The sequence below is a fragment of the Galeopterus variegatus genome, unplaced genomic scaffold (assembly GCF_000696425.1).
Source record: "Galeopterus variegatus unplaced genomic scaffold, G_variegatus-3.0.2 Scaffold10, whole genome shotgun sequence".
NCBI classification, from domain to species: Eukaryota; Metazoa; Chordata; class Mammalia; order Dermoptera; family Cynocephalidae; genus Galeopterus; species Galeopterus variegatus.
This window is the reverse complement of record NW_007726121.1, coordinates 1,579,740-1,588,461: the sequence shown is the minus strand read 5'-3', so window position 1 is coordinate 1,588,461 and position 8,722 is coordinate 1,579,740. Positions and strand designations below refer to the sequence as shown.

Below are 8,722 nucleotides of genomic sequence, written 5' to 3'. Positions count from 1 at the left end.
ATGTGAGAGGAAACAGGGGTCTCCAAACTGAGGCTGAGTCCCTCCCTCCACCTCCTCCTAAGCGCTGAGCTACCGACACACCAAGCCTGACAGCTGGCCTGGGAAAGTGAAGGAGGCCAGCGCTGCCAGCTCCAGGAGCTCCTGTCTCTCCCCTGAAAGCTGTTGCCCAGTAACCAGCCCCCTACCCTCCCTCGGTCCTCAGAAGGGCTGGGACCCATCCGTTGCCAGTGGGCAAGTGGCTATGGCCCCCACCGGAGGTGCCACATCAGGGCAGGTTGTCCAGGTCCACTTCAGAAATAGGGTCTCACCAGTAGCGGAAGGAGATGAACTTTGGGCACGGAAAGGGATAATTCTGTTCCTTATTGAGAAGTGGAAAATTGTGCTCTATGAACGCGCTCAGGCTGTGATGTGATGACTTATTTCCTTTGGCCCTTTCCTGTATTAATTCACTCTTGGGGTTCATGGTGAAAATTCTACAGTCTGAAACTCCAAATTGTGTGTAAGCATAGACATAATTTGGATGGTTTCTAAAGGCAGCATAGAAGGGCTGCTTGGATGGAGAAAACAGATTCTTGATATCATTTGAAAGCTCAATTTTGAACTTCTCTGGTTTCTTCTCTATCACTTCCCTATGGAAGGCAGAGAAGGGGCTGCCGAAGGAAAACATTAGAAGGCCCTGGGGCAGGATCAAGCCCTTGTCATTTACTCAGTGCAGGTAGCTGCAGGTCACGTGGGCCATGCCAATGGTTCAGTTGGATCAGTACAGAACATTGTAGCCATTCTCACTGATAGAATGGTAGAGGTTTGCTATACTTTGATGAGTCCATTCTTTACCCAGCTGTGGGAGAATCTGTCCCAAAACATCAGACTTTCTTACTGTTTGATATCAGAAACGATGATCTTGTCATTCCATTTCCACAGATAAATGGTCCTGGCACAGCAGCAGGTACCTTGATACTGGGTAGTAATACTAAATACATCATCTAGGCCAATGTGGAGCTTCAATTTTGTGATTTGGTCTGAGGAGAGTTGAGGCAACTTCCTACCCGAAGTTGTGCTGCCCTGGCTCAGGGGCTCCATGGGAATGGGGTCTGCTTTGATCGAGTCTTTGAGCTCCTGTGACCCCTTACCACTTGAAGAGTCATCTTCAGCTGGCCTGGCATAGCTGGCTCTTTGCACTCGATAGCAGGTCACTGTTTGGTGTTGCCTCAGATTTTCCTTACTTGGTCTCTGGCAACTGTTTTGTCATGCTTTCTTTCTTATACCAAAACCACCAATGACCGGATTTCTTCGGCATCTTGTCCTTGATTCAGGACTAAATTGTGGCCTTAAGCAAACCTCCAGAATGCTTGCAAGCTAAGTATCACAAGAGCAGCCAAAGCCCAGTTATAGTAATGGTTATATATCATATTACAAGGTTAGGATTGTCTATGAGTCCAAGGTTTTCTGCAAATTCATGTAAGTAGTGATATGCTCCATAAATTTCTCTTTAGAAATTTCCCCATTCTCGTTGAGGCCCCCACAAATGAAGAGGGTGACATTAGGCAAGTCCATTGCAGAATCTGAGAGAAACTCTGTGCCGCTTTCAGCAGCTGTGCTTCCCAGGGACTACAGGGACTGAGAGCCAGAGATCATGTCAAACTTGGGCCACTCCCTGGAGCCAGGGTCCGATTCACTTTTAGGGAAATAGAGAACTGCAACTTCACGTTCTAGAGCCTTGAAGTCATCAAGGTAAATATCATCAGGTCCCTGGTGCTGGCTTCTCTTGTGGATGGCTTCCTTCTTTGATGGTGAGTCTACTTTAGCTTCTGGTTTGGATTTTGAGGGAGCCTCAGATAAAGATGGGTTGGGAAGGTGGTCTGCATCTAACATAGATTAAATCTGAGGATTCTCAAGAGGTTTGAGAAATTCTGCGGCAGAAGATTCATCACTCATCTTCTTACAAAGTACTCTGGGTTTGGGTTTCACTGTGGTACAGACAGTGTCTTTGATGGAAGCATCCTTTTCCACTTCACTCATGAGGTTGTCCTCACTGGGAATTACCCCCAAAATGGGTATTTTCTGATGGTGTAATTATAGCTGTCCCAGGATGGTGGTCAGATCTCTCTCTTTTGCTGACTTTGTTGGACTCTGGGGACCCATCCCATGTTCACTCTCTGTGAGACTCTGATCTAAGCAGGCTCTCTGCAGATTTCACCTACAGCTCTGAATCACTCTTAGGACACACTGCCTGGAAATAGGTGTTCCCTAAATGGGACTAATCTCCACCAGATAAGGTGTAATGATCCCCAGAATGAACAGCAAAGGCTCCTTATGTTTTTCTTCCTTTAAGGAAGCATTTAAAGATCCTCTTGCAGATTGGGCTCCCTTCTTGTCCTCAGAGCTTGCATCCACATTGCATGTGTCTTCTTCAGCAGGAGAAACAGCCTGCTCTTCCTTCTTATTGTTCTGTTTTCTTTTCTTTCTTTTTCATTTTTACTTTTCCACAGAACTTAGAGTCTCAGAAGGCTTTTTTACCCTTCTTATATGTTGATTTCCCTGCATCAACCATTTTCTCTTCATTTAAATTTAAATTGGATTTTTATTTTGTTAGAAAATTGCACACAACATACACACTGTGTTTCTGTTTATGTTCTTAAATTGATTTTTTTTTTCTAAATAGTGTTTTTCCCACAAGATTGACTAAGTAAGCTAAATTGCTTACTCTCATTTGGACTTAAACTGCATTCTTGCAGTATCTGTAAATACCCATCTTCTCTTTTTCCAATCCCACACCTTTTGTTTATGGTCAATATTTTGTTTATTACCCAAAAGAAGCAAGACAGTGTTTTCAAAATCTAGTCCTGAATAAGTAAGCTACAGCTGAAATTACTTTGAGAGATTCTTAAGTATTTTGAGAACAGAAAATTAATTTCACTTTTGAAGCATCAGAGAATGTAGTGCCTTACAGAATTGAATTGTTGGTATATCATGGCTTCTGTTGCAATTTTTCACTTCTCAAAACATTTAAAGGGCCGACCCCGTGGCGCACTCCAGAGAGTGCGGCGCTGGGAGCGCAGCGATGCTCCCACCGTGGGTTCGTATCCTGTATAGGAATGACCGGAGTGCTCAATGGCTGAGCACGGTGTGGGCGACACCACACCAAGGGTTGCAATCCCCTTACCGGTCACGTAAAAGAAAAAAAAAAAAACATTTAAAGAATTCAGTAATCTTCTAAAGTATTACAACTTTGAAAAATCAGTGCATTAATGACTGTATATCTATGATTTCCTATAAAGGTAACACTGTGATCAAGGAAAATTTTCACCCTCTAACTACTGTCCTGACTGTCTCTTTCATTGAATATGTGATTTTTTTGCAAAATGAGGGCAGAAGGAGTATTATGAACATTAGTTTATGATAATAAAAATGAGATATTTGTGCTTCCTAAAAATGTAGTCAAAAAGGTGATTAATTCAGTAAGGTATCCTGTTCTCACTTCCACCCAAGTGAACCAGATGTAGGTTTAGTATAGTATGGATGCAGCCTCTAAGAATATAATATCTTGCCACAATGTATTTGGATAAACAACAATAGTGAAAGAAAAAAAAAGTCGAGAATATATATTTATTCAAATTTATAATCCAAACTAATACAGAATAGTAAAATTGCTAAATAACTGTCCCAGTTGCACTTGTTCATCAAACTTATCTATAAAGGTATACCTACATGGAGGCATTTATGGCCAAAACCCAGAAATAGCATTTGCTCTAATTGATATGCTAAACAGAAGAGTTTTGAATGTTAAACATTTTAACATTTTTAGGCTACCATAAGAATCAGGTAGTCTATGGGACAAAGCAATTTCTGGGAGTCAGTGAAATATAGATTCTATACATAATCACACCACTTATAGCTGTCTGGCATTTAGAAATTATTCCAGCCTATATTCTCAAGCCGTAACTCAAAGATGACAATACCTCTCTCACTTAATTCACAAAATAGTTGGGAGAGTCTACTGAGATAACTAGTATGCAATTGACTTGTAAGGTGTAATTTCATATTGATATAAGGTGATGTGATAAACTGAGCTGCCAAAGTAAACTTTCTATGAATTATTTGTGTGAACATGGGCATTTTAGCTCAATTATCAATGCCTCAAATTACTGTCCTATATATTGGAACTTACCTTTGCAACCAACTTTCTGGTATCACTATATAGTGATTATTTTATGAATAAAATCATGTAATAGACATGGGAGTACCTTGAAGAATATTGTTATATTATTAGGACATGAGCCAATAAAATGCAAAGAACATGACTGTATTTATTGTTTGAGTGTCATTAAGATAAATGGTATAGAGATGTTATTAAGCATGCATATATTCACAGACTTACAGGAAAAGCAGAATAGAAAGGCATAGGACACACTGAATTTTTTTCTTCAAAGTATGAAATTCCTGAGTTTACTACTAGTCTGATGACTTTGGTTAGGTTGTTTAATATCCAAGCCTCTATATTCTTATATGCAAAATAGTGATATCAAAGACCCTACCTTGAATGCTTCATTGGATAGAGACAATAAAATAAAGGCACTTTTAAAATTATAAATTCCTATACGAGTTACGATATTAAGATGACAGATAATTATATGCACATACACTGGCCAAGAACTTTCCAAAATTAATGGCAGACACTAAAGCACACATCTAACAGTCAACACTGAACAGGATTTTCAAATATATCATATACAAACTGAAAACCAAAGACAAAAGGAATTCCTGTGAGAGAACAAGAAAAATTCACCTTACATTTTACTTATAGAGAAAACAAGGATAAGAATTACAGTAGATTTTTCATCAAAAACCATGAAAGCAAAATAAGAGTTTAGTGAAATCTTTTCAGTATGTAGAGAAAAACTGCCTATATCCAGCAAAATTATACTTTACAAGTGAAGAAGAAATAATGACTCTTAAACAATAACCGAGGAAATTCATTGGCAGCAAACCCATACAAGAAACGTTGAAAGAAGTTTTTCTGAGCAAAAGAAAGCAATACAGTTTGTAAACTTGGATCTCATAAAAAAGAAAGGCATCAAAGAAGGAATAATTGAAGATAATATACGTTTTTTAAATTATTATTCTTTATTCTTCATCTAAATAAAGACAGCTGTTTGTTTAAAGCAATAGTAGTGGCAAGTTATTGGGTGGTTATAGAATATGGATAAGTAGAATGAACAATAGCTATGCCATGAGGGACAGGAGGAAAAAATTGGGAATATCCTGTTATAAGACACTCACACTATGTAGGAAGTTGCATAGTGTCATTTAAAGGTGGATTTGGATTACTTAAAAATACAAGCATAAACATCAGAATAACAGTTTTTAAAGAATATAGGTGATACTTTAACAGAGGAGATAAAATGGAATCATAAAGTGCTCAAAGTCAGAAATTAGAAAGAGAGGGAAAAAAGACACAGAGCAAATGCGATTAATAGAATAGAGTTACAATGTTGGAAGATATTAATCTAATCTTATAATATAAATATAAATAAAATAAGAAATTAATATAATCATTTAATTTTTAATTTTATTATTTTTATTAGCATATTCATCATTATAAACTGTAATTTTTCTTTACACCCCTTACCCACCCTATCATTCCCCAACCCTCTTCCCTCTTTCCCCATCATGTCTAGTATCCTTAGGTTTGTTCTCTTCTTCTGAAAGTTCAATATATTATTGTTGTTTCTTTCTTTCTTTCTTTCTTTCTTTCTTTCTTTCTTTCTTTCTTTCTTCTTTATTTCTTTGATTAAAGACATAAATATAAGACACAAAACCATAACAATACTAAAATAAAATGTAGGGGAAACACTCCAGGATGTAGGACTGTGCAAAGACTTTATGAATAAGACCCCAAAAGCACAAGCAACAAAAGAAAAAAAAAATAAAAATGGGATTAGATCAAACTAAAAAGCTTCTGCAGAGCAAAGGAAACAATCTCCCTATAAAATGGGAGAAAATATTTGCAAACTATACATCTGACAAGGGATTCATATACATAATATATAAGGAACTCAAACAACTATACAGTAAAACATAAATAAATAAAAATAATTCAATTTAAAAAAAAATGGGCAAAGAAGATGAATAGGCATTTTTCAAAGGAAGACATGCAAATGGCCAGTAGGTACATGAAAAAATGCTCAACATCACTAGTCATCATGGAAATGCAAATCAAAACCACATTGAGATATCATCTCACACCAGTTAGACTGGCTATTAATAAAGAAGATGGAGAATAACAAATGCTGGTGAAGATGCAGGAAAAGGGGAACTCTCCTACACTGTTGGTGGGAATATAAATTAGTACAACCATTTTGGAAAAGAGTATGGAGGTTTTTCAAACAACTACATATAGAACTACAATATGATCCAGCAATCCCTCTACTGGGTATATATCCAAAGGAACACAAATCATTATGTCAAAGGGATACATGCACTCCCATGTTCATTGCAGCTATATTTACAATAGCCAAAATATGGAACCAACTTAAATATTCATCATCAGATGAGTAGAGAAGGAAAATGTGGTATATATTCACAATGGAATACTACTTGGCCATAAAAAATAATGAAATTCTGCCATTTGCAGCAACATGGACGAGACTGGAGAAGATTATGTTATGTGAAATAAGCTAAACACTGAAAGAGAAATACCTCAAGTCCTCACTCATAAATGTGTGCTGAGAAAGAAGGAAAGAAATAAAAAATCACTTTAAATCTGATGGTATAGATACACTAATTAAAAGACAAAGATTGGAGAGGCAGGGCAAGATGGTAAATTAGAACTGGTCAGGGCACATTCCTTCCACAGTAAAGGACCAGAACCACTAACAGATAGCTAAATATTAATGGGAGCATCAATGCAATTGGCAAACTGATCCCAGTGATCCTGACATGCTATGCATCTATACTCCCAGCCTGAGACTCAATCCAGCAACCACATCCCCAGTGAGTCAGCTCGTAAGAGGATTGACCGAGAGAGTGCATCTGTACACCCCAGCCTATGAACCAACACAGCAATCCCCTGTCTGTCAAAGCTGTGCCACCACCAACACAAATCTCCCAAGTACAGATCACTGAGTCACTCAGTGACATAGCAAAAGTGGATTATAACTGAAGAAACTACACAGAGTCTACACTACTGCATCCATTCTGAACAAAGCTATTGTACTATATCTGATCGACACCCTAGAACACAACTGTAGGTGAAAGTCTTTCCCCATGCAAGGCACTCTACAAAATTCAAACAGTGACTGTTCCACCAGAGGCACAGATAGCAACACAGGGAAACAAGAAACATGAAAAAACAAGGTAAGATTACACCACCAAAAAACAAAATAATGCTACAGTAACTGATCCCCCAAAATCAGAAATTGCTGACTTGTCCATAAAAAGGAATTCAAATTGATGATCTAAAGGATACTCACTGAGATATAAGAGAGTACAGACAAACAGTTCCACAAAATTGGAAAATAATTTATGATCTAAATGAGAAACTGAACAAAGAGATAGATATAATTTTTAAAATACCCAAGCAAAAATCTCAGAATTGAGTAATTGAATGAAAAAAATACATGTGAAAGTCTGAACAAGAGCCTAGATAAAGCAGAAGAAAAAACTTATGAACTTGAAGATAGCAGTCTTGAAATAACATAGGAAGAAAAAGAAAGAATAAAAAAGAATGAACAAAGCTTATGAGATCTATGGGATACAAATATTTGAATTATGGGCATCACAGAAGGAGACAAAAACAAAAAGTTACTGGAAACCTATTTAATGAAATAATAGCTGAAAAATTCTCTAGTCTTGGGAAAGATGTAAACATCCAAATCCAAGAAACTCAAAGGTCCCCAAATAGATTCAACCCAAATAGGTCATGTCCAAGACACACTATAGTCAAACTATCCAAAGTTAAATACAAAGAAAGAAGTATAAAAAAGGCAAGATGAAAATGTTCAATTTATTTATATGGGAATCAATTAACAGCAGATTTCTCAGCAGAAACCCTACAGACCAGAAGAGAATGGGATGATTTATTCAATATACTGAAAGAAAAAAAAAAGCCTGCCATCCAAGAATATTATACCCAACAAAGCTATCTTTCTGAAATGAAGGGGAAATAAATTCTTTCTCAGATAATCAAAAATTAAGGGAATTCATCACCACTACACTGGCCTTACAAGAAATTAAGGGTAGTCCTACATCTAGAACAGAAAGAATGATAACAACTATCATAAAAATACCTGAAAATATAAATCTTACTGTACAATACATACACAAATTAGAAAGAGAGATGTATCAAACCTTATCAATATAGAAAATCACCAAACAGCAAGGATAAACAATAAGAGATGAACAAAGGATACACAAAACAATCAGAAAACAACCAACAGAATGACAGGAGTAAGACCTCACAATTCAATAACAAACTTGAATGCAAACAGATAAAATGCTCCAATTAAAAGACATAGACTGGCTGAATGGATTAAAAAAAGGACTCATCCATATGCTACCTGGAAGAACACACCTTACCTACAAAGACACACATAGACTGAACATGAAGGAATGGAGAAAGCTATTCTATGTAAATGGAAAGCAAAAGCAAGCAGGAGTAGCTATATTTGTATCACATAAAACACACTTTAGGGGCCGGCCCGGTGGCGCACTGCTACAGTGC

The 8,722-nt window shown here is 37.2% G+C and overlaps 1 pseudogene; it reads right to left on the bottom strand.

Moving 5' to 3' along the window:
- Positions 1–265: 265 nt before the first annotated feature.
- LOC103602031 lies at positions 266–2,544 on the bottom strand (annotated as a pseudogene).
- Positions 2,545–8,722: the final 6,178 nt, after the last annotated feature.